The sequence below is a fragment of the Ambystoma mexicanum genome, chromosome 7q, assembly GCF_040938575.1.
Source record: "Ambystoma mexicanum isolate Mex_15411 chromosome 7q, UKY_AmexF1_1, whole genome shotgun sequence".
NCBI classification, from domain to species: domain Eukaryota; kingdom Metazoa; phylum Chordata; class Amphibia; order Caudata; family Ambystomatidae; genus Ambystoma; species Ambystoma mexicanum.
In genome coordinates, this window is record NC_090941.1 from 217,052,293 (window position 1) to 217,078,342 (window position 26,050).

The window sequence follows — 26,050 nt, forward strand, 5'->3', positions numbered from 1 at the left end:
CAATATTGTACATGACACATACCACACAAAGATGTAAATGCCACGAGTCACACAGCGTGCATGGCCAAAATACTATGCATGTCAGATGGCACTGCTCCTGGGCAACATGAGTGACGCTGACGTATGCCTGCAAAACCCACCCATGTATCAAAGAACATGCTCATCCAAACACAAATGCCTATTACCCCCAATTGTGTTGATGAGCAATTGTTCTAATGTATGTATGATGCCTATCAAAACATCACTCATGCCGTCCTCTCTTCGATCCCCACAGGCACTGACCATGACAGCAATGGGCAGGACGCAACCCCTGCACAGGCCACACCGCGGAAGAGGTCCAGGGATGACAGCAACTGCCCTTCAACCTCGAGGGCACAAATCATGGGGCGCCATATACCAACAGGCAAGCCACCCCAGGTACCCACTGCACCGGTGCCACCAAGGCTCATGGAGAGCGAAGCACCACCACCACCTCCACCCATTGGCCAGCCTGATGATTCATGCGAGGCTCCACATTCCGAGGAGTCGAGTTTGGCTGGGGAGGTGGCAGCCACGGCACCCCTGGCTGTGGATGACACACAGGACGACATCTGGGTCCCCATGGAGGACAATGTTTCGGAAGTGGTCCATCCCCAACTCCACCGGCATCCCTCAAGTATCGTCGCTCGATACAGAGCATGCCACCACCCCAGAGCAGCCTGGTCAGGAGCAGACGGAGGGACACTTCAATCCAATATACACGACTAGGGAGGCTGAGCAGGCTGGGCAGGACAGGCAGGGGCCGGCTACCTTCACAGGTGCACCCGCAGGGCCGCATTGGTCTGACCTGCTCACTGCCCTTGTGCGGGAGTTTGTCCAGGACAACATACTGGCCAGATAGGAGTGGCATCAGGAATTAGCCCCATTCTAGGCAGGTCCATCATGGACAACACTGCCTCCATGGCCAAATCATTCGCTGATAACACCAGCCGCCTCTGTAAGGAGGTCTCGGACCTCCGGCAGGTGTTAGGCCGCATAGCAGATGCCATGGAGGCAGGGCTTCCCGCCACACAACCACAGCAGGCGGCCACACTGTCTTCATCTAGTTATACTCAAACAAGCCTGTTTGACAGCCCAAAATAGCCCAAAAAATGCCACTAAGGCCTCCAAAAATCTACAAAATTTTGGAGCCTCGAAAAAGGCGTTTCCAGGCATCCTAGACTCCCTAAAGTCCAGAAAGTGTTGGCAGCCCGAAAGATGTGTCACAGAGCTCCAAATGTCCCAAAAACACCAGCGGCATGAAAAGGACATTAATTTGCATCCTAGAACCCTGAAATTCCCAAAAATGTTGTCAGCCCAAAAAAGCCATTTTAGACCCCGTTTGGACCAGAATGTTTGGCAGCCTAAAAAGCCCTAAAAATGCCACTCAGGCCTCCAAAAATCTAGAAAACTTTGCAGCCCTGAAAAAGGCGTTTCCAGGCATCCTAGACAACCTAAAGTCCAGAAAATGTTGGTGGCCCGAAAAATGTGTCACAGAGCTCCAAATGTCCTAAAAACACCAGCAGCATGAAAAGGACCATAATCTGCATCCTAGAACCCTGAAATTCCCAAAAATATTTTTGGACCAAAAAAGGCATCTTACCCCAGTAGGACCAGAATGTTTGGCAGCCCAAAAAAGGCTTAAAAGACATGTTAGGCCTTCAAAAATCTACAAAAGTTTGGAACCCCGAAAAAGGCATCTTCAGGCATCCTAGACCCCCTAAAGTCCAGAAAATGTTGGTGGCCCGAAACATGTGTCACAGAGCTCCAAATGTCCCAAAAACACCAGCAGCATGAAAAGGACCTTAATCCGCATCCTAGAACCCTGAAATTCCCAAAAATATTGTAGGCTCAAAAAAGCCATTTTATACCCCGGTAGGACCAGAATGTTTGGCAGCCCAAAAAAGCCCTAAAAATGCCACTCAGGCCTCCAAAAATCTACAAATCTTTGGAGCCTTGAAAAAGGTGTCGGGGGGAAATTCTGCCGGGGTCGGCCGGGCCGTCCACAGACCTCCGGGCAGGGAGGCCCCAACTCCTCCGGTATATCCCAGATGAGATAGAGTATGAGACACACGCAAGAAGCAAGGTGACTCTGCTGTTTATTAGACAAAAACGGCAGGGATGGGTCAAGGAGCGTACGCGTCCGCCCTGACACACACACAATCGTAGGGCTCGCAGGCCCTTTTTACTTTAGTATGACGCGCTACTTGCGTCACCTTGGAAAGTTAGCAAAAAACCTATCGCCACTCTTAATTGGTTGCTCGAGTGGTAGAGTTAGTATAGCATACGTATAGAGAACAATATTAGTGGACAAGGGTTAGTCAGGTGATATATCTGGGTTGTCCCTACAATTAGATACATGAGAATTGTTACATGAAGACCCCTGATGATTGGTTAATATTAATGGCGTCAGTGATAGGAGCCCCATGTTCTGATTGGTGCGCCCGCGAGCTTCCCAGCCTGGGACCATCGCTGTTCCCAGCTCTCGGTGTACCTGTCATTTGCAACAATGTTTCACTATGGGTACGTGCAGACAATGTGAGGACTTATTCATAGCTGGAAGACCGACTACTCCCACTGTCGCAGATGTCCATGGAGCCTCTTAATTGTATCTGCCTATGTCTTGTAACGAGGGATCTAGACGCCTTCTTCCTCCTGGGCTTGGCATCCTGTCAGGTTCGGCTTGGTCACGTGAGGTGGGACCGTATTTGAGGCAGAATTCTGCACAATTAATATTGTTTTTCCACTGTGTGCCTGGTTTAATTTGCAGGTGTGACTTTAACGTTGGTGTGCGGCGTGCGAGGTTGCAACATCGTGCCCTTGATGGTCTGCTTTCGGAATGTGGGTTTGCAACATTGCGACCTTGGCTGTTTGCTTTCGCCGGACTTATTCTGCAGGATCAGCAACCTGACTCTTGTTCTTTTAACGTCCATGGAAGCTCTTGCTTGCGGCCTACTTAGGCCTGGTGTGTAGGTGGAACCGTTTGGTGCACAGGCGCTTTAGGTTACAGTACCGTATTGTCTTATGACCAGTATCGTGTCTTCATTATATTTCTCATTGTGGCACCTGGTTTTAGGAGAAGCGTAAGCAAGCTCTTTTAGATGAGTTCATGATGCGTCTTGCGTTTCTGCATTTTGAAAGCCTATGTGGAAAATAATAAAGATGCACGTCCGTGAGTATGTCTGTCGCCTACGTCATAGCACTGAGTATATTCTTCGTGTAGATTGGTGCGGGAGTGTCCAGTGTGTATATTTGTACAGGTGTGCTGACCGTTGGCTAGGTCGTCATGGCATCTCTAACGACGTGTAGGTTTTAGTCTAGTTGATCCGTGCCGCAGGTGTCGGCATGGCCAGGGCGGGCTGCTGGGCAGGCAGATGGACACATCCGTATGTTCCTGTACCAGGGTATTTGGTCGTCTGGTAGATGGGTAAACTCTTCTCGTGGCGGGTGTCTGGGTCGTGACCCTTTAGGCCAAGCGCGAGAGGTGAAGGACGGGAGCCTGGTCTTCCATTCTCCCACTTCAGTCCCCCCTCTGGTCGACTTGTCGACCACAAACATATCCTTTTCATTATCTCCTCTTACTCTCCATATCTTAGTTATTCCTCCTAAATGTCCATAGTGGTTCACATGATCTTCAAATGACCAATACATATATTCACAGGTTCCTCCAGGAGTACAGTATACCCATTTCCCTATGTAGCTCCTTGGGTTTCTTGGGTTCTCAATCTTCACCGATGGTGGGTCCAGATGGTTGGTGATGATCTGGTTGCGCAACTTCTCTCTCTCTTGTATGATTATGCCTGTGTGTTGGCCGTCGTCTGCTGGCATCAAGGGGTGCATACCGACCATTTCAAGCAACTCGTCAGTGGTGCGTGCCTTCCGGGCCTTCCAAAATCTTATTATGATCAGTGTAGCTCCAGCCAAAATAGTGCAACCAACTATAACTTTCAGTCCATCTGACAGCCAAGATGGCATCCATGACCATAATAGTGAAAACCAGCTCTCATCCCTGTTCACACCGTTACTTTCATCCATCATTTTGGAGTGCATCTGGGCCTATTGTGAAACTGCTTCTGTCAGTGTACCATTGCCAGCATCGTTGGCAGGAATGAACGTGCAGCATGATTGTCCTATCTTTGCGCAAACTCCTCCTTCCATGGCTGTGAGGAGGTCCAATACATATCTGTTCTGGAGTGCTACCATCCTTACAGCTCGCAGCTCCTCTTTTATTGCGTTGAATCCATTTACTGTAGAATTGATGGTCATCATTAGTTCCCATCTAGTTATCTGGAGCCATTTTGCGTTTGCGTAAGCCTGCAGTCCCGGATGGATTATTGAGGAAAAGAATATTGCTGCTCTGCTGAATAGTCTGTGTTCTGGCGGAATTGAAGTGAGTGCCGTTTCCGACCTTCCCCATAGGTAATTTCCTGTCAGAGGTTCTCCTTGTCTTTTCCTTCTATTTAGGACAGTATCATTGCCGTTGGTCCTGTTCCCTTGCTCCTCCTGAGGTGGTGCAGATCTCTTCTTTCTCTTGTCTCCTTCATCCATTTTGGGAAAGTTCGCCACATTCACATGCTTCTTGGGTACCACTAGTGATGGTACATTGACGTGCACCATTGTGCACACACCATTCCACAGGGGAGGCTGTGTATGGTATGCCTTTTCTCCACAGGCCCAATAATGGTCCATTATTACTGCTGTTCCTGCTCCCCCCTCAGGTAACTCCATCACGCTTGCACAGTTGGTGTTGTATCCTACGTCCACCTCTCCTTTATGTTGGTAGCATACCTTAGGCGCAGTCAGCGGCAGTATTGTTATTGGGTCTTCATCCGTCTCTATCCACGTGAGCATGGGTACGTACTTGATCCACGTCGTCCAACATCTGTGGTTGTGTGCCTCGATAGTTGAGATAGTTTCTTTTGTTACCATGTTGCTGCCAATCACTCCTATCTCCCAATTGTTGTCTAGGTACACCTTCCCTGTTATCGTCACCAGTGGCCTCTCCCAACATCCTGCTTTACCAGGAACTTCAGTGGCGTACCAATCACATGGTAAATACTGCAGTGTTATTTTCTTTGTTTCCCCTTTTGCAGGACCACTTGTTATGTATTTGAATGCTTCAGCATGTAGATTTCTCTTGTTTTAACTCAAATAAGTCTTGAGGAAGTTGTTTTCATATGGGTATGAGTCTCGTGTTTTCCACACCATATGCACCACTGTCCCTTGGAATCTTCCCTTCGTTTGGAACAGTGCCAAGTATATTATGCATCGTGCTGTCTTTTCATCTATTTCTGTGGCAACAAATGTTCGAGAAGCGCTCATGGCGTATGGTATTAATGAGCAAACGTAGCAGCTGTCCTCTGTTGTCTGCTTACCAATGCGGGTCATGTGTTGGTACCATATGTTGTTTGAGACGTGTGCTGAATCTTGTATATAATTATCAATACCTTTATTATCTGAGTATGTGCTGCGTTTAATTCTATTTTGCTTTTGTGCAATTTTACTAGTATCACCTGACATAACACCTGTTGCAGCTGGGGATGGGGGTGTATTAGGTTTGGGTGCAGCAATAAGATCAATAGCATAGCTGTACTGCCATACAGAGGCAGCCAAGAACCCGGTGATCATCAAAATCCCTATTATTTTTATTACATATGCTAATTTCACCGGCATTTTGCTCTTACCTTGCTGCAGTCCTGCAGCGTATTCTTGCGACGGTAAAGTTGCCCGCCTGAAAATTCTCAAAATGCTGGTTATTAAATGTTAGTTGTTGTTTTTTCTTTAAGCTCTCCCTATCAAATAGTCATTCAGTGCCCAGGCGAAGAGCTGTTCCCACGCTACTCTAAGCGATTTATCTCTTAGGACAGGCAAGTATGGGTGGAGGTGGGGCATTGAATATTCTATGGCCAAGAGAAATGCTGTGTAGTAGACACGTACCCTTCTCCTTTTCAGGTACGTTGGCCTTTTTATTTCATATACAAATTGGTGTGACAATTCTTCCGGGTAGTTATCGTCTGAGGGTACCATCTACTCCTGGGCAGTGCATTTGTTAGTTATCTATTTTCTTAGCAATACAATAATACGCAGTTCCTGCATGTGCGAGAGAAAAGAAAAGAGAACATTCACGTGTTTACATGTGTACGTGTGTAAGGCAATGTCCTTCAGTTCAGTTATTATTGCTGTGGGGGTAGGGGTCAATGGGCAGGGGGTTTGGGCTCAACTGGCGGAAGTATCTTTACTCTTTGAGCGTGTGACCATGGGGTGGGCAGTATGGGGATTACCCCTTTCTTCTTCAGTTATTGTCTCTGGGGAATCTGGGGAGTGACAGGGTATGGGAACACTTGGGTCGTTGGCTGTGGTAGAACTCTCTTCTTCCGTTGATGATGTTGTTGCTGTTCTCCCAATGGACCTGTCGGTGGCGCTGGGGCGGGTCTGGAGTTTGTAGATCTTTACATCGTGTAGGTGATTCCAGGCACGCTTGTCCTGTAGCTTTACTGCTCTTGTTGATACTTCCTCTACCAGATGGGGGCCAGTAAATCGTGGACTATTCCATTTCCTGTTGAAATTGCGAAGTAGTAAGTGGTCACCTTTAGCGATTTTACACAGTCTTTCCTTTTCCAATTCTTTATCCGCGTCTTCTTGTTGATTGCTGTTAGACCCGCCCTGTGTGCGCTCGAGCTGTTGAGATACAAACACTACACTAGTAATCAAAGAAGACACATATTGGTACATTTCATCACCAAGAACACTCGCTGTGCTTTCGTGGTCGGTAAATGCTCTTGATGTTGGCGTTAGGGGAAGGCGCATTTGACGTCCGGTAACCACCTCGTGTGGGGTGAGGTGGTGGTCGGACCCTGGTCTATTCCTTAGCTCAAATAGGGCTAATGGAAGGCAATATAACCAACTCTTCTTTGTTGTTTGCTGTATCTTTGCAATTGCCTCCTTTAATAGGCCATTCAGGCGATCACACACACCGTTGGCCTGTGGGTGGTATGCACATGCAAATTTATGCTTTATGTTCAGCAAGGATGTGATGTGCTGGAACATTTCGTTTGCGAAATGTGGGCCATTGTCTGACCTTAACACCTCGCACACTCCCCACCTGGGGAAGACCTCCCTCACTAGGAATTTAGCTGCTCTAAATGCATCTGGGTGTGAACAGGGCCCTGCTTCATTCCATCTAGAGAATGGGCATACTACTACAATCATATACCTATTTCCTTGACATATGTTGATCATATCAACATAGTCAATGTGGAGATGCCGGAAAGGTCCCTCTGGCCGGGGTATAGTACCTCTTATCACTTTTAGGGTATGGCCGGCCGTAAACTGTTGACATGTGAGACAATTGCTGATAAAATTTGACACATGAGAATTTAACTCGGGGCAGAACCAATCTTCTGTAATTCGTGCTGCAATTACTTCCTTGCCTGTGTGGGCTGGATGATGTAGTTGGCTCAGGGCGGTGTTCAAAAGTGCCAATGGTATTACAACCTTTCCAGTGCCACCCTGGCGCCATAGTGCGTCGGTTGGTGACATTGTGCATCCTTTTTTACCCATATTTCTTTCTCGGCCATTGGTGCAGCCGCTTGTAGCTCCATAATCTGCGTGGCTGGGAGATGGGTGTACCCTTCTCTTATCAACATCTCCTTAGCCATTCCCCTCCCTCTCCCTCTCTGTGACTCTGGGGGGTTCCATATCTCACCAAAGTATGCAGCATACTTCGCATGTGCGTCTGCTGCTGCATTCCCCTTTGAGACGTGGTCTTCACCATTGGTGTGTGCGGTGCATTTTACTAGGGCTAATTCTTGGGGGTCATTTATTACTTCAATTAGTTCAGCCAATAAGAGGGCATGTTGCACTGGAGTGCCACCAGCTCTCCTAAACCCTCTTCTTCTCCATTTCGACAGCCCTGAGTGGACAGTGGATGTAACATATGCGCTGTCGGAGTATATGGTCACTCGTTTGTCAAAGCTTTCCTTCAACGCCAAGATCAGTGCAACTAATTCCGCTGCTTGAGCAGAGTAATGCTGTGGTAATTGTACACATTTCATAGCCACACACACCGGTACCTCCATCATTTTTACCACTGCTGCCCCAGTTCTCCTTATCCTATCCCTTTGATCGATAGTTGATGACCCATCAATAAACAAAAGCTCACCTCCCTCTAGTGCGTTTTCTTCAACCTTTCTGGTACATGCGTACATTTCAGTTATTTGCGCACAGTCATGGGCATAATCTCCCTCCTCAATTACTTCTGCTAGGAACCTTGCAGGGTTGACCGTGCTACATCTAACAATTGATAGTTCAGCTCTTGATAAAATGATCTCATAACCTGATGCCCTCTGCGTTGTTAGGGTGGACTTAGGTTTATTCAATATGGCAAATAGTGCATGTTCCACAAACAGTGTAATTGGGCACCCCATGGTGATTGCTGATGCTTTTTCCACCGCAAAAGCAGCTGCAGCGAGACCTTGTTCGCAAGGGAAGTGACCTAACATCACAGGATCTAAGTGACCGCTGTAAAATGCTACTGGTTTGTAGCCCATGCTTGTTTTTTGAGCCAACACTGCTTTCATTACTGCTGAGTCGCAATGTGAAAATATAAAAAAATGTCGCTCATAATCTGGGGATGCCAGTACTGGAGCAGTTGATATCGCATCTTTCAATTCATCAAAAGCCTCTTTCATTTCCATCGTCCACCCCAGCTTTTTCTCCCCTTTATTAGCTTCCCTTAACGCCTCAAGCAGGGGTCCTATGTATGAACTGTAATCAAATACCCATGCTCTACAGTAGTTGCACAGCCCCAGGAATTGCTGCAGTTCCCTCACAGTTTGTGGCATTGGAGTGCTTGAAATGGCCTATGCTCTTTGTGGTGCAATCTTTCTTCCATGTTGGGATATAAGTTGACCAATGTAAAGTACCTGTTCTTGACAGTACTGTATCTTTTCCATGTCTACCTTGTAACCTTTTTCAGCCAATATTGTCAACATCTTTAAGGAGTCCTCTTTGCATTTTCTTTCGTTTGTACTGCAAATTATTATGTCATCCACATACTGTAACACTGTGCTTTCCACTTCAATGTTACCCAAATCCATCTGTATTACTCTATTGAAAATTGAGGGTGATTCGCAATACCCTTGTGGCAATCTGGTATGCTTCCACTTTGTGTTCCTGTAAGTGAAGCTCGTCAGATCTTGTGAGTCTGGGTGCAATGGTATTGAGAAAAAAGCATTTTTAAGGTCGATCACTGTAAATCGTGATGCTTCTGCTGGAATGCCACACAATATTGTGGCCGGGTTTGCTGCTACGGGATATTCTGCTTCTACTATGTTGTTCAAGGGCCTGAGATCCTGTATGAAGTGCCAAGACCCCCCTTTAGCCTTGCGCACTGGGTACACAGCCGTGTTACATGGTGATTCTGAGGGGACCAATATGCCATTATTTATAAGGGCCGTTATGGTTTCATATATGCCCTCATCTGCCTCTTTTGATAGTGGGTACTGTTTTACTCTGGGGAGTATTGCACCTTTTTTCAATTTTATCCTTACTCCCCCTATGCTTTTTATGCACCCCACGTCATAGGGGCTAGTAGTCCACAATGATTTGGGTACCTTTGACATATCCTCCTTAAAGAAGGGGACTGGGGTGCATGCGGGTGCCTCAAGTGCCATTGCAATTTTCTGTGCTACTTGTTTGTAAGCCACTCTTAGCCATATTTCTACACTCATCATGAACACCATTTCACCTTCCTCCTTTTCATCTGAGAACAGCTCCTCATCTGACACCTGGGTGAGCCTACATCCTTCTGCTAATGCTATCACGGCCCTCCATGCTCTTCCTTCTCTGTCCTGGGCATGTACAGCAATGTAATCAGCTGTTGCAATAATGCTCTCAATGTCCATTAGAACCACCTTTCCTTCTGGTTCATTAACAGGTGTTTCTGGTCTGAACAGATAGGCTGCTGGTCTCCTCCATATTTTCCCTTCTATCCCTGGCATCCATGCAAATGCCATATCTGTTCCATACTGGAATAGTTCGCCATCTACTGGCTCCGCCCTAATCGCTGTCTGTCCGCAGTATGCTTGCATAATCTGTCGTGCTGTGAGCATGTTAATCCCTGGAGTAGAGCAAATTATGCCGTCCTCAGTAAAGGAGATCGTCATATTCAACCTGTTCATTATGTCTCTCCCCAGTATATTTACTGGTGAGGCACTATAATATAGAAGTGGAACTGACAGATCATAATCTCCAATAGATAAGGGAATGTTATCAGTAAAGGGAACCAACCCTCTAGCCCCAGAGAATCCTTGGGTGTTCATGGCTTCGCCTGACATCTTAAATTTACCTTCCCTTATGCAAGACCGGGTCGCCCCGGTGTCAACAAGGAATGATAATTTTTTGTCACCTATCGTTACCTCTATGCGTGGCTCCTCCGCACTATTAGGTGTTACTGACAGGATGGGACACACCAAGGCCGTCTGTGGGCTGTCCTATTGAGGGTATAATGATTGGCCATTTTCCGTATAGGGGTTGTGTCCCAAGACCGTCACCCTACCCAGTTGTGTTTGTTGTGCTTGGGGTTGTTGTGTCATCGCCACCTGTTGTTGTGGCAGTGAATATGTCTGTGGCTGTTGTTGTGTTATTTGTTGCTGTTGTTCATTTCCCTGTTGCAACGTCTGCTGTTGCTGTAGGCCCTGCTGTTCCTGTGAGGGCCTTGGTTGTCCCTGTTCACTCCATGATGGTGTCCCTGGTCTAACTCTACGCGTGCGTGACATGTGCCCTAAAAGTCCACAACTCCAACACACCGGTGGTTCCCTACTCTGCCATGGGAAGCTCCCTGTGTTGTCCTGGTATACTGGTTGCCCTGTGGGGTAGGAATTTCTAAGTCCTCCCACCTGCTGTTGGGTGTTATATCCGTATCCTCTCCCTCTCATAAATCCTCCTCTCCCCCTGTTATAAATATAATACCCAGCTCCTTGCATTGGGTGTCCTCCTCCCATGTTGGTTGTGTATGGTTGCAGTGGCGGCGCCTGTTGTGTTACAGTCTGTGAAGTTGGTATTTGTGCAGAATCTTGTGCAGCCACTACTTGTGGGGGGCTTTGGGTCATTGTTGTGGGCGTAGTTATTAGTGCCCCTTCCATTGTGTATTTAGTACGTTTTTTCTGTACTAGTTTAGCCTCTTCCGTTTTCCTGTCCTCTTCCTTTTGTTTCATTTTTCCTTGCCATGTCCTGCAATGATGCACTATAGTCAGTTGTATTTCTGGCCATGGTTTTGCTTCCATTCCCACTACTTTCTTTAGTTGTTTCTGAACTCCTTCTGGGAGCCCTTGTACTAGTATATGATAGAATATTGCTGGTGTTTTATCCCATTGCTCTCTAGTTTCCATGCGCCACTTCTCTTGGATCTCCTGGATATAATCAACAGGATCTTCATTCTCACGCATCTTGCGGGAGGTAATTGCTCCTATGTCTGATGTGTCTGGGTACTGTACCCTCAGGGCCTGCCACAGTGCATGTCTGCAGTTTGCGAATGGTGCCCCATCATGCGATGTGTTTGTTATTGTTACCCCATGGAATCCCGCTCTCTTCCAAATATCATCCGCTCTATCCCCTAATATTGATATTAAAAGGCCCTTTACATCTCCTACTGCCAGTTTCTGTCCTGCGGTGTGTTTTTCCATTTCATATATCCACTTACCCGCACCTCCACTTAATGATGGGAGCCTGCATTTTATATTTTCTTTATCTGTATGCTTCCAAGGGACATACTGTGGTCTAACCCCTCCTCTCTCCAAAAGTGGCATTAAGTTATGTATCGTTTCACCCTTTGTGTTCCATAATATTGAGTCCTCACACCCTTCCTCCTCCTCCCTTTCTTCTACATCTTCAAGTTCGTCCGTATTTCCCCTTCTCGTAACTCTTTCTTCTCCATCTTTTCCCCTTCTTCCATCATTTCCTGTATTTAATGTGGGCATGTGTATTCGTCTGTCCTGCCTGCGACTAGGGAGGTCTCTAAGCCGACATGCATAGGGTGTCAGTTCGTCTGTGAAGGGCGCGAGTTTTATCTTGCGTAACGAGCGTGAGGTGGTTGAGCATGTAGGGTGCGATGGGGGAGGGCGTGATGGGGATGGTGCGGCCTCATGTGTCTGTCTTTCCGCTATTCCTTGCTCTCCCTCCTCACCTCTCTCCAGCTCATCCTTTCTCCTACTGATTCATGGTGAGTCTATGTTTGTCCGGGTGATGTATAGTTTATCCAAGCTTTCCCTTTCACTGTTTCTTCCTTCCTTCTCCACTCCTTCTTCTTCCTCACTACAAAAGTCAGCTATAAACGGCACCCCCCACTCTGTCTTTTTCCCCTTGATCATTACTGTTTGTAAGTCTATCAGGTCCAGTTCTCCCTTTTCTCCTTTATCAACCGCTCCCCTTTGTGCTGATGTTGTTGCTACTTCTGTGTTTCTATATACATCCCCCCATGCTCCACTCTCCCTTCTCCTATCTTGTCTTTCTCCTTCATTTCTCTCCTCCATCTCCCTACTATTTTCCTCCCTTTTCCTTTTTAATTCCTCCATCACTTCACTGCTCATCTGTTCCAATATTCTTTCATCCTCTTTCTTCCTTTCCCATTTCACCCTTTCTCTTTCTACTATACTCTCTATCACCCTCCCTTCTTCATATTTCTTAGTTGTTTCTGATAGTAATCTCCTCTTCCACATTGCCATTTCTTTTTCCTTTTCTTCTTCTTCCCTTTTCTTCTCTCGCAGCACTACTCTTGATACCCTTTCTGCTGCTGCTTTTACCCTTTCAGCTTCTCTCCTTTGCTCCTCATTCCGTTCCCTTAATTTTTCCAATTCGTTCTTACCTTCTTTCCTTTTCCTCGCTCTCTCTCTCTCCTCCCTCTCGAGCTGTTTGATCAATTCATTCTTCTCATCCCTTAGCTTTGCTAGTCGTTCTTCCAAAATCTCTTCCTTTTGTCGTAATAGCTCTTCCCCCCTCATTTCACTCTCCCTGGCATTATCCTCGTCTGTTTTCTTTACTATCTCCTTCTCTTCTCCTGTTAATGAACCTCGTAACTTTAATAATATCTGTGCAGCTACCCACTCATCATTTCCTATTTCCACAGTCTGGTCTTCTCCAGTCCTCCCCTCCCCTGCTGGCATCTTCCTATGAGCCACATATGGTGGAGGGCTGTATGCCGGGTTCGAGTATCCCTCAGCCGCCCTTAACTGTCCTCTTTCTTTTTCTCCTAATTCTCTTAAAGGGTACAACCCCCCTCCCTCTGTTTTCACTCCCTTTGCTATGGGTATCTCGTTGCTCGGTTCCTTTTTTATGTCATCCGATGTATTATTCTTTTCTCCTCCCTCTCGTCCATTCCCCGTGTTCTTTGGGTCTTCACTCCCCTTTTTCCCATCCTCTCCTTCCTCCTTAATCTCTTTCTCTTCCGGTGTTTCCCCCATAGTGAACATTCCATTTGGCCCTGGTCGGGACCCCTGGAATATCCTCCATAAATTAAACACCTCCACATGGTTTGCCAACTTCTTCCCCTTGTATGTATTGTGCAGATGGTTTATCAGTGAATGTTGGGCATATGGATTGAAGCTACCATTAGGCGGCCACGGTGTTAGCATTTTGCTATCCGTCCCCTTGGTCCATTCTATGCTATACTTAATCAGTTTCTCCCTATGGGGTGGCAGTGTTGTGCATATGTGTTGTAGTGGGGTAGTGAGGGTGTTCCCCCACCCTCCCGTTCCTGTCCCGTATGACATAGTAGCGCTCCACTTGTTACCCTTCCCCTATCTGGTAGCAGTTTATCTCACTAGCAGTTTACAATATACAACCTTATATCGTTTACCTGGCCCCGTAAGTTTGGGGACTTACGATAGTCCGCTAGGGAAAATTATAAAAAATATGGTATTTTACATTTGTATATTTTCTTCTGTCTTTCTTTCTTTATACACACCCTTAAGGCCCCCTGCGGCCGAGGCGCACGTAGCCCCCTGCGGCTGAGGCGCACGTAGCCCCCTGCGGCTGCGTACCCCTTATGACGCTCTTATACAGTCGTCCTATTTTCACATGCTCCTCCCCCTTTTACACTTGCCGTGGCCGGCGTTCTCCGTGCGCAGCCACGTCCCCCTTTCTCCTTTTCCCGATCAACTCATTTACCGTTTATCTCCGTTTCCACTCCCTTACCACAGTTCTTTTCCCCACCACTCTCAAAACTAAGATGCCTTGTGCTCGCGATATCCTATGAAAGCCCTACTGGTGACGTCACCGATCTCTTCGAGCTACTGGTAAGTTCTTCATATATTCTTTAAGGTCAAAATACACTTGCAATCTACCCCCGTTAACCCTACAGCTGTCTTCCTGTCACTCCTGGAACAAGGTAATCAAATCAATAATATAATCGGACTGCGCACACTGCGTCGCCTCGCGTGTGATACGCCCCTCAACTGGAGGGCTTAACCAGCCAATTATCTTCCGTATTGGGCAACTAACTAGCTACCGCCTACAGGGAAACGTCATCTACCTATCGAGTTTCTTGCTCGAACAATAGGGATCCTCATCTACTCATTGATCAATAAATGCCAAATCGTAGGAAACCACACACACCCACCCTTACACGTAGTCGCTACCTAGGCCAATCAGTGTCTACGAGCGGCCACACGTGGTGTTTTCGTGCTCCGCCCCCCTCTCTCGCGTGACGTAGCCGACTGCTCTCGCACTCGTTCGACTACCATTCACTCCATTGCCAATATTAAATTGCCAAACCTCCGCCGCGCACCTGTGCAACACCTCCCACCTCCCTTATTTAATTCCTCCCCCCTCCCTCACAATTTCGCATTGCTTGTTGTGCGTGTCATGCTCACCAAGTTCTCTTGATGCGGGGAGGCCGCTCGACTGCGTGCACCCATCCAAGCGGCTCGTCACCTCCCCTCGTCTGGACCACGTCTGGACACTCGCCAACCGCGGGCGGGATACTTCTCAACCGGCTCCCGAGGGCCAATATCCGGATTGCGCTGTCCGGTCTTCTCGCAGCTCTGCGATGGTCCTGTAGTCCTCAGAAGGGGGCAACGGCAGAGGGGGCCGCGCCGCCGGGCCTCCTCGCAGCGGGAGTGCCTGGAAAAAGTAAAAATAAAAAGGCGGATCTTAAACAGATCTCAGCAGTGCCTCCAACTTGTCGGGGGGGAAATTCTGCCGGGGTCGGCCGGGCCGTCCGCAGACCTCTGGGCAGGGAGGCCCCAACTCCTCCCGTATATCCCAGATGAGATAGAGTATGAGACACACGCAAGAAGCAAGGTGACTCTGCTGTTTATTAGACAAAAACGGCAGGGATGGGTCAAGGAGCGTACGCGTCCGTCCTGACACACACACAATCGTAGGGCTCGCAGGCCCTTTTTACTTTAGTATGACGCGCTACTTGCGTCACCTTGGAAAGTTAGCAAAAAACCTATCGCCACTCTTAATTGGTTGCTCGAGTGGTAGAGTTAGTATAGCATACGTATAGAGAACAATATTAGTGGACAAGGGTTAGTCAGGTGATATATCTGGGTTGTCCCTACAATTAGATACATGAGAATTGTTACATGAAGACCCCTGATGATGGGTTAATATTAATGGCGTCAGTGATAGGAGCCCCATGTTCTGATTGGTGCGCCCGCGAGCTTCCCAGCCTGGGACCATCGCTGTTCCCAGCTCTCGGTGTACCTGTCATTTGCAACAATGTTTCACTATGGGTACGTGCAGACAATGTGAGGACTTATTCATAGCTGGAAGACCGACTACTCCCACTGTCGCAGATGTCCATTGAGCCTCTTAATTGTATCTGCCTATGTCTTGTAACGAGGGATCTAGACGCCTTCTTCCTCCTGGGCTTGGCATCCTGTCAGGTTCGGCTTGGTCACGTGAGGTGGGACCGTATTTGAGGCAGAATTCTGCACAATTAATATTGTTTTCCCACTGTGTGCCTGGTTTAATTTGCAGGTGTGACTTTAACGTTGGTGTGCGGCGTGCGAGGTTGCAACATCGTGCCCTTGATGGTCTGCTTTTGGAATGTGGGTTTGCAACATTGCGACCTTGGCTGTTTGCTTTCGCCGGACTTATTCTGCAGGATCAGCAACCTGACTCTTGTTCTTTTAACGTCCATGGAAGCTCTTGCTTGCGGCCTACTTAGGCCTGGTGTGTAGGTGGAACCGTTTGGTGCACAGGCGCTTTAGGTTACAGTACCGTATTGTCTTATGACCAGTATCGTGTCTTCATTATATTTCTCATTGTGGCACCTGGTTTTAGGAGAAGCGTAAGCAAGCTCTTTTAGATGAGTTCATGATGCGTCTTGCGTTTCTGCATTTTGAAAGCCTATGTGGAAAATAATAAAGATGCACGTCCGTGAGTATGTCTGTCACCTACGTCATAGCACTGAGTATATTCTTCGTGTAGATTGGGGCGGGAGTGTCCAGTGTGTATATTTGTACAGGTGTGCTGACCGTTGGCTAGGTCGTCATGGCATCTCTAACGACGTGTAGGTTTTAGTCTAGTTGATCCGCGCCGCAGGTGTCAGCATGGCCAGGGCGGGCTGCTGGGCAGGCAGATGGACACATCCGTATGTTCCTGTACCAGGGTATTTGGTCGTCTGGTAGATGGGCAAACTCTTCTCGTGGCGGGTGTCTGGGTCGTGACCCTTTAGGCCAAGCGCGAGAGGTGAAGGACGGGAGCCTGGTCTTCCATTCTCCCACTTCAAAGGCATTTCCAGGCATCCTAGACCCCCTAAAGTCTAGAAAATGTTGGTGGCCCGAAAGATGTGTCACAGAGCTCCAAATGTCCCAAAAACACTGGCAGCCTGAAAAGACCCTAATCCGCATCCTAGAACCCTGAAATTCCCAAAAATATTTTTAGCTCAAAAAAGGCGTCCGAGACCCCGGTAGGACCAGCAAATATTGTTACACCAAAAAAGCCTTAAACTGCATTTTAGACCTCTAAAAATCTACAAAACTCTGGAGCCCCAAAAAAGGGGTTTTCAGGCATCCAAGAATTCCTAAAGTGCAGAAAATGTTGGTGGTCCAAAAAATATGTCAGAAACTTGCAATGTCCTATTAGCATCGGCAGCCTGAAAAGGGCCTTAAATGGCATCCTAGAACCCTGAAATTCCAGAAAACATTTTTGAGCCAAAAAAGGCATCCTAGAGCCCGGTAGGACCAGAATGTTTGGCAATCCAAAAAAGCCCTAAAAAAGGATCTCAGGACTCCAAAAATCTATCAAATTTTGGAGCCACGAAAAAGGCGTTTCAAGGCATCCTAGAGCCCCTAAAGTCCAGAAAATGTTGGTGGCCTGAAAGAGTTTCACAGAGCTCCAAATCTCCCAAAAACATCATCAGCCTGAAAAAGACCTTCATCCGCATCCTAGAATCCTGAAATTCCCAAAAATATTTTTGCCCCAAAATAGCTATCTTAGACCCCGACCAGAATGTTTGGCAGCCAAAAAAGCCCTAAAATGCCTCTCAGGCCTCCAAAAATCTACAAAACTTTGGAGCCCCGAATACACCGTTTCCAGACATCCTAGACCCCCTAAAGTGCAGAAAATGTTGGTGGCCTGAAAAATGCATCAGAGAGCTCCAAATGTCTCAAAAACATCGGCAGCCTGAAAAAGACCTTAATCCACATCCTGGAACCCTGAAATTCCCAAAAATATGTTCAGCTCAAAAAAGGCATCCTAGACCCCGGTAGGACCAGAAAATGTTGGTAGCCCAAAAAAGGCTTAAAATCCATCTTAGGTCTCAAAATATTGACAAAACTTTGGAGCCCCAAAAAAGGGGTTTTCAGGCATCCAAGACCCCTTAAAGTGCAGAAAATGTGGGGGATCCAATAAATATGTCAGAAACATGCAATGTCCCATAAGCATCGGCAGCCTGAAAAAGGACATAAACTGCATCCTAGAACCCTGAAATTCCAGAAAACATTTTTGGCCCAAAAAAGGCATCCTAGACCCCGGTAGGAGCAGAATGTTTGGAAACCCTAAAAAGGCTTAAAAATGCATCTTAGGCCTCCAGAAATCTAGACTCTTTGGATCCCTGAAAAAGGAGTTTCAATGCATCCTAGAACCCCTAAATTCCAGAAAATATTGGTGGCCAAAAAAAGGTTTAAAATGCATCTTAGGCCTCCAAAAATCTACCAAACATTGGAGCCCTGAAAAAGGGATTTCCAGGCATTCTAGACCCCCTGAAGTCCAGAAAATGTGCATGGCCTGAAAGATGTGTGAAGTGGGAGAATGGGAGAAAAGACTCCCCCCAATCTCCTCGCGCCCCTGGCCTAGAGGATCGCGGCCCAGACACCCGCCACGGGATGAATTCATCTATCTACCAGACAACCAAATACCTTGGTACAAGAACATACGGATGTGCCCACCAGCCTGCCCGCCAGCCTGCCCTACTCAAGCCGACACCTGCGGCATGGATGAACTCGACTAAGCCCTTCAACAATAAGGACCTTCATCGTTAGAGATGCCATGACCACCTACCCAACTGTCAGAACACACGTGCAACTATGCACACTGGACACTCCCACACCAATCCACACAAAGAATATACTCAGTTCTATGACGTAGGTGACGGACACACCCACTGACGCGCATCTTTATTATTTTTCACATAGGTTCTCCGAAATGCAGAAACGCAAGACGCACAAAGCACTCGTTTACATGCTTGCTGACGCTTCTCCCGACCCTTGCATCGTGATGAAAATACAACGAAGACATGATACTGCCTATGAAGCAATGTGCCACCACAACTTAAGTGCTGTGCACTACACATCCCCACCTATGAACCAGTCCCAAGTAGGCCGCAAGCAAGAGCCTCCATGAACACTGGGTGAGCAAGAGTACAATTGCTGACCCTGCAGAACGAGCCCAGCGGGAACTGACAGCCAAGGGAGCGATGTTGTAACTCGTATGCTACCAGCCGACGCCAAGGTCACACCTGTAAGCAAAACCAGGCACGCAGAGGCAAATACAACTTTAAATGTGCAGAATTCTGTCTCAACCACGGTCTCTCCCCATGTGACCAAGCCAAACCTGACAGGGCGCCAGACCCACGAGGAGAAGTCGCCTGGGTCCCACGTTTGGGACACAGGCTGCAACAATGAAATGACCCAATGGACACCTACAGCGATGGGAATGGTCTGCTCTCATGCATATGAGCAAATCCACGCATTGTCTGCACGAACACATAGGTACATATTGTTGCAAATGACAGGTACACCGCGAGCTGGGAACAACGATGGTCCCAGGCTGGGGGGCTTGCGAGTGGACCAATCAGAACATGGGGCACTCATCACTGACGCCACTAACATTAGCCAATCATTAGGGGTCTTTGTGTAACAATTTTCAAGTATCTAATAGAAGGGACAACCCAAGTATACCACCTGACTGACCCTTAACCACTAACAACGCTCTCTATACGTATGCTATACTAACCCTACTACTCGAGGAACCAATCCAGAGTGGCGATAGGATTTTTGCTAACTTTCCCAGGTGACGCAAGTAGCGCGTCATACTGAGGCAAAAAGGGGCCTGCGAGCCCCATGAATTTCGAGAGTCTGGACGGACACGTACGATCCTAGACCCATCCCTGCCATTGTTCAATAAACAGCAGAACCACCTTGCTTCTTGTGTGTGTCTCATACTCATTTTTGGGAAACGTGGGAGGAGTTGGGGCCTCCCAGCCTGGAGGTCCGCGGAAGGCCCAGCCGACCCTGGGAGAAACTCCCCGACATGTGTCACCGCGCTCCAAATTTCCCCAAAACATCGACACTCTGAAAAAGACATTAATCCGTAACCTAGACCCATTAAATTCCACAAAATATTTTCAGACCAAAAAAGGCATCTTGGACCCTGGTAGGACCAGAATATTTGACAGTCCAAAAAAGGCTTAAAAATGCATATTAGGGCTCCTAAATCTAGAAATCTTTGATGCCCTGAAAAAGGGGTTTTGATGCATCTTAGACACCTAAAGTCCAGAAAATGTTGGTGTCCAAAAAAAGGCTTAAAATGCATCTTAGGCCTCCAAAAATCTAGAAATCTTTGGAGGCCCAGGTTTCCATGCATCCTAGACCCCCAAAAGTCCAGAAAATGTTGGTGGCCAAAAAAAGGCTGAAAATGCATCTTGCGCCTCCCAAAATCTAGAAATCTTTGAACCCCGAAAAAGGGGTTTCCATGCATCCTAGACCCCCTAAACTCCAGAAAATGTTGGTGGCCCAAAAAATGTGTCTGAGAGAACCAAATGTCCCAAAAACATTGGCAGCCTGAAAAAGACCTTAATCCCCTTCCTAGAACCCTGAAATTCCCAAACATATTTTCGGCCCAAAAAAACATCTTAGACCCCGGTAGGACCAGCATGTTTGGCAGCCCAAAAAAAGCCTTAAAAATCCCACTCAGGCATCCAAAAATCTACAAAACTTTGCAGCCCCGAAAAAGGCGTTCCAGGCATCCTAGACACCCAAAGGTCCAGAAAATGTTGGCGGGCCGAAAAATGAGTCACAGAGCTCCAAATGTCCCAAAAACACCAGCAGCATGAAAAAGACCTTAACCCGCATCCTAGAACCCTGAAATTCCCAAAAATATTTTTGCCCCAAAATAGCTATCTTAGACCCCGACCAGAATGTTTGGCAGCCAAAAAAGCCCTAAAATGCCTCTCAGGCCTCCAAAAATCTACAAAACTTTGGAGCCCAGAATACAGCGTTTCCAGACATCCTAGACCCCCTAAAGTCCAGAAAATGTTGGTGGCCTGAAAAATGCATCAGAGAGCTCCAAATGTCTCAAAAACATCGGCAGCCTGAAAAAGACCTTAATCCACATCCTGGAACCCTGAAATTCCCAAAAATATTTTCAGCTCAAAAAAGGCATCCTAGACCCCGGTAGGACCAGAAAATGCTGGTAGCCCAAAAAAGGCTTAAAATCCATTTAGGTCTCAAAATATTGACAAAACTTTGGAGCCCCAAAAAAGTGGTTTTCAGGCATCCAAGACCCCTTAAAGTGCAGAAAATGTGGGGGATCCAAAAAATATGTCAGAAACATGCAATGTCCCATAAGCATCGGCAGCCTGAAAAAGGACATAAACTGCATCCTAGAACCCTGAAATTCCAGAAAACATTTTTGGCCCAAAAAAGGGATCCTAGACCCCAGTAGGAGCAGAATGTTTGGAAGCCCTAAAAAGGCTTAAAAATGCATCTTAGGCCTCCAAAAATCTAGAATCTTTGGATCCCTGAAAAAGGAGTTTCAATGCATCCTAGAACCCCTAAATTCCAGAAAATATTGGTGGCCAAAAAAAGGTTTAAAATGCATCTTAGGCCTCCAAAAATCTACCAAACATTGGAGCCCTGAAAAAGGGATTTCCAGGCATTCTAGACCCCCTGAAGTCCAGAAAATGTGCGTGGCCTGAAAGATGTGTGAAGTGGGAGAATGGGAGACAAGACTCCCCCCAATCTCCTCGCGCCCCTGGCCTAGAGGATCGCGGCCCAGACACCCGCCACGGGATGAATTCATCTATCTACTAGACAACCAAATACCTTGGTACAAGAACATACAGATGTGCCCACCAGCCTGCCCGCCAGCCTGCCCTACTCAAGCCGACACCTGCGGCATGGATGAACTCAACTAAGCCCTTCAACAAAAAGGATCTTCATCGTTAGAGATGCCATGACCACCTACCCAACTGTCAGAACACACGTGCAACTATGCACACTGGACACTCCCACACCAATCCACACGAAGAATATACTCAGTTCTATGACGTAGGTCACGGACACACCCACTGACGCGCATCTTTAATATTTTTCACATAGGTTCTCCGAAATGCAGAAACGCAAGACGCACAAAGCACTCGTTTACATGCTTGCTGACGCTTCTCCCAACCCTTGCATCGTGATGAAAATACAACGAAGACATGATACTGCCTATGAAGCAATGTGACACCGCAACTTAAGTGCCGTGCACTACACATCCCCACCTATGAACCATGCCCAAGTAGGCCGCAAGCAAGAGCCTCCATGAACACTGGGTGAGCAAGAGTACAATTGCTGACCCTGCAGAACGAGCCCAGCGAGAACTGACAACCAAGGGGGCGATGTTGTAATTCGTATGCTACCAGCCGACGCCAAGGTCACACCTGTAAGCAAAACCAGGCACGCAGAGGCAAATACAACTTTAAATGTGCAGAATTCTGTCTCAACCACGGTCTCTCCCCACGTGACCAAGCCAAACCTGACAGGGCGCCAGACCCACGAGGAGAAGTCGCCTGGGTCCCACGTTTGGGACACAGGCTGCAACAATGAAATGACCCAATGGACACCTACAGCGATGGGAATGGTCTGCTCTCAGGCATATGAGCAAATCCACGCATTGTCTGCACGAACACATAGTTACATATTGTTGCAAATGGCAGGTACACCACGAGCTGGGAACAACAATGGTCCCAGGCTGGGGGGCTTGCGATGTGGACCAATCAGAACATGGGGCACTCATCACTGACGCCACTAACATTAGCCAATCATTAGGGGTCTTTGTGTAACAATTTTCAAGTATCTAATAGAAGGGACAACCCAAGTATACCACCTGACTGACCCTTAACCACTAACAACGCTCTCTATACGTATGCTATACTAACCCTACCACTCGAGGAACCAATCCAGAGTGGCGATAGGATTTTTGCTAACTTTCCCAGGTGACGCAAGTAGCGCGTCATACTGAGGCAAAAAGGGGCCTGCGAGCCCCACGAATTTCGAGAGTCTGGACGGACGCGTACGATCCTAGACCCATCCCTGCCGTTGTTCAATAAACAGCAGAACCACCTTGCTTCTTGTGTGTGTCTCATACTCATTTTTGGGAAACGTGGGAGGAGTTGGGGCCTCCCAGCCCAGAGGTCCGCGGAAGGCCCAGCCGACCCTGGGAAAAACACCCCGACATGTGTCACCGCGCTCCAAATTTCCCCAAAACATCGACACTCTGAAAAAGACCTTAATCCGTAACCTAGACCCATTAAATTCCACAAAATATTTTCAGACCAAAAAAGGCATCTTGGACCCCGGTAGGACCAGAATATTTGGCAGTCCAAAAAAGGCTTAAAAATGCATATTAGGGCTCCTAAATCTAGAAATCTTTGATGCCCTGAAAAAGGGGTTTTGATGCATCTTAGACACCTAAACTCCAGAAAATGTTGGTGGCCAAAAAAAGGCTGAAAATGCATCTTGCGCCTCCCAAAATCTAGAAATCTTTGAACCCCGAAAAAGGGGTTTCCATGCATCCTAGACCCCCTAAACTCCAGAAAATGTTGGTGGCCCAAAAAATGTGTCTGAGAGAACCAAATGTCCCGAAAACATCGGCAGCCTGAAAAAGACCTTAATCCCCTTCCTAGAACCCTAAAATTCCCAAACATATTTTCGGCCCAAAAAAAACATCTTAGACCCCGGTAGGACCAGCATGTTTGGCAGCCCAAAAAAAGCCTTAAAAATCCCACTCAGGCATCCAAAAATCTACAAAACTTTGCAGCCCCGAAAAAGGCGTTCCAGGCATCCTAGACACCCAAAGGTCCAGAAAATGTTGGCGGGCCGAAAAATGTGTCACAGAGCTCCAAATGTCCCAAAAACACCAGCAGCATGAAAAGGACCTTAATCCGCATCCTAGAACCCTGAAATTCCCAAAAATATTTTTGGCACAAAAAAGGCATCTTAGACCCCGGTAGGACCAGAATGTTTTGCAGCCCAAAAAAGCCCTAAAAATGCCACTCAGGCCTCCAAAAATCTATAAAATTTTGGAGCCCCGAAAAAGGCGTTTTCAGCCTTCCTAGACCCGCTAAAGTCCAGAAAATGTTGGCGACCCAAAAGATGTGTCACAGAGCTCCAAATGTCCCAAAAACATTGGCAGCCTGAAAAGACCCTAATCCGCATCCTAGAACCCTGAAATTCCCAAAAATATTGTCGGCCCAAAAAAGGCATCTTAGACCCCGGTAGGACTAGAATGGTTTGCAGCCCAAAAAAGCCCTAAAAATGCCACTCAAGCCTCCAAAAATCTACAAAGTTTTGGAGCCCCGAAAAAGGCTTTTTCAGGCATCCTAGACCCGATAAAGTCCAGAAAATGTTGGCGGCTTAAAAGATGTGTCACAGAGCTCCAATTTATTTTTAAATGTTTTTATTGGCATTTTTTATATACATGTACAGGAGCGAGAATTTCAAACAGTTAGATTCTAGGAGTGCTTCTTGGAGTACGTGATATTAAGTTGTTCAGCTCGCAAACATTGAAAAATACCATTAACAAAGAAACAAGAAACGAAGAGAAATAGAAGAAGAAGAGAAAGAGAAAACAAAAAAAAAAAAAAAAAAAGAAAAAAAAAAAAGGAAAAGGGGGGGGAATAACAATAACATTAACATTGACTGTCCCAACTTTTGTTGTAGATTCGGGTTCTCAGTTGCTCGGTTCAGGGCGCGGGTCTGGGGGTAAGTATCCGTTATGCTCCCTCCAGGCAGTGGTTGGTTGGAGACTACAGATGTGATGGGCTGGCTTGTGCAGTCTGACATCTACACTGGACTGAGAGGGAGCAGGTTCAGGGGGGTCTATAGCTCGTCGAAAAAACCATGTCTCTGAGGAGGGCTTTCCAAGCCTCGAGCGCGTTGCTCGCATCGTCGCCTCCTCGTCTGTTTCCCTCCTCCCAAGCGTTGGTCTCGGCTGTCGTCCATCTTTCCATTTCTCTGATCCAGGATTCGTACCTGGGTCCCGCTGGGGTCTTCCAGGCCATAGCGATTGTTCTCTTAGCTAGTAGGCAGGCCATGTCCATAAGTTTTATCGAATGTTTAACTTTACTCAGTCTCGGGTAGGTGCCCAGTAGGCACTCCTTGGGTGACCACTCGTACGCCTCTAGGCCCGCATTCCTGCAGGTCCTCTCAGCGGCCTGCCAGAGTCTCTGAGATTTGGGACAGGTCCAGAACATGTGAATCATGTCTGCCGAGTCTGAGGAGCACCAAGGGCACTTCGAATCGACTGTGCTGTTAAACGTGGATATCCGGTGTGGGGTCATATATGTTCTATAGAGTATGTTCAGTTGGATCAATCTAAACCTGGCATTTCTGGATATCTCCTTCGGAAACATTAGGGCTCTCGCCCACTCGCCCTCTGTAATCTCAGTCCGGAGGTCTGTCTCCCATTTTCCTTTCAGCTTGGCGCTCTTGGGGTTAGGGCGATTATTTAGTTGGGTGTACAGCCTCGATGTCGGTCTCCATCCATCAGAGACGTCGTATAGTTCTCGCAGGAGTGGGTGTGTCTCAGGTTCCTCTGGCCATTCGGGCCAGTTCTTCCTGGCCGTATGTCTCACTTTTTGGTACCAGAGGAACTGGCCCGGTGGGAGTCCGTCTCTTTCTTGAAGCGATTCAAAGTCCCTGAAGACACCCTCATGGAACATGTCCCCCCATGAGTAGAGACCATAGGTTTCCCATCTCCTCATAGTTGCCAGGTCGGTGGGGGTTCTGCAAATGTCCGCCAGCATAGGGGCATCTGGTGTGTAGGAGCACTGTAGGCCTGCTACAGATCTCACCTTGTTCCATACCCGTCTCCCCACCTCAAGTATCATGGGTGGGTTCGGTGGTCCCAGTGGGTTGTTCCAGATCAGCTCCTTAGGGTGTAGCGGTGAAGAGAATCGAGATACAAGGTTCAGCTCGGCTGTGGGTTCATCTGAGAGCCATTTTGCTAGGTGCGCCGATTGGGCCGCCAGGAAGTATCTCTGGAAATCAGGCAGTTGGATGCCGCCCTCGGCGTAAGTGAGTGTGAGAGTGTCCAGTTGGAACCGGTGTCTAGCTTGTCCCCAGAGGAAGTCTCTGATCAAGGAGTTGAGCGTCTTGAAGAAGGGAGGGGGAATGTAGTACATCACATTAGCAAAATAATAGAGGAACCTGGGGAGAATTATCATTTTGGATATTGCCGCTCTCCCCATCATGGATAGCGGGAGTTTTGACCAGAACTGTATCGATCTGCGCACTCCGCTCAGTGCGGCCTCCGTGTTAGC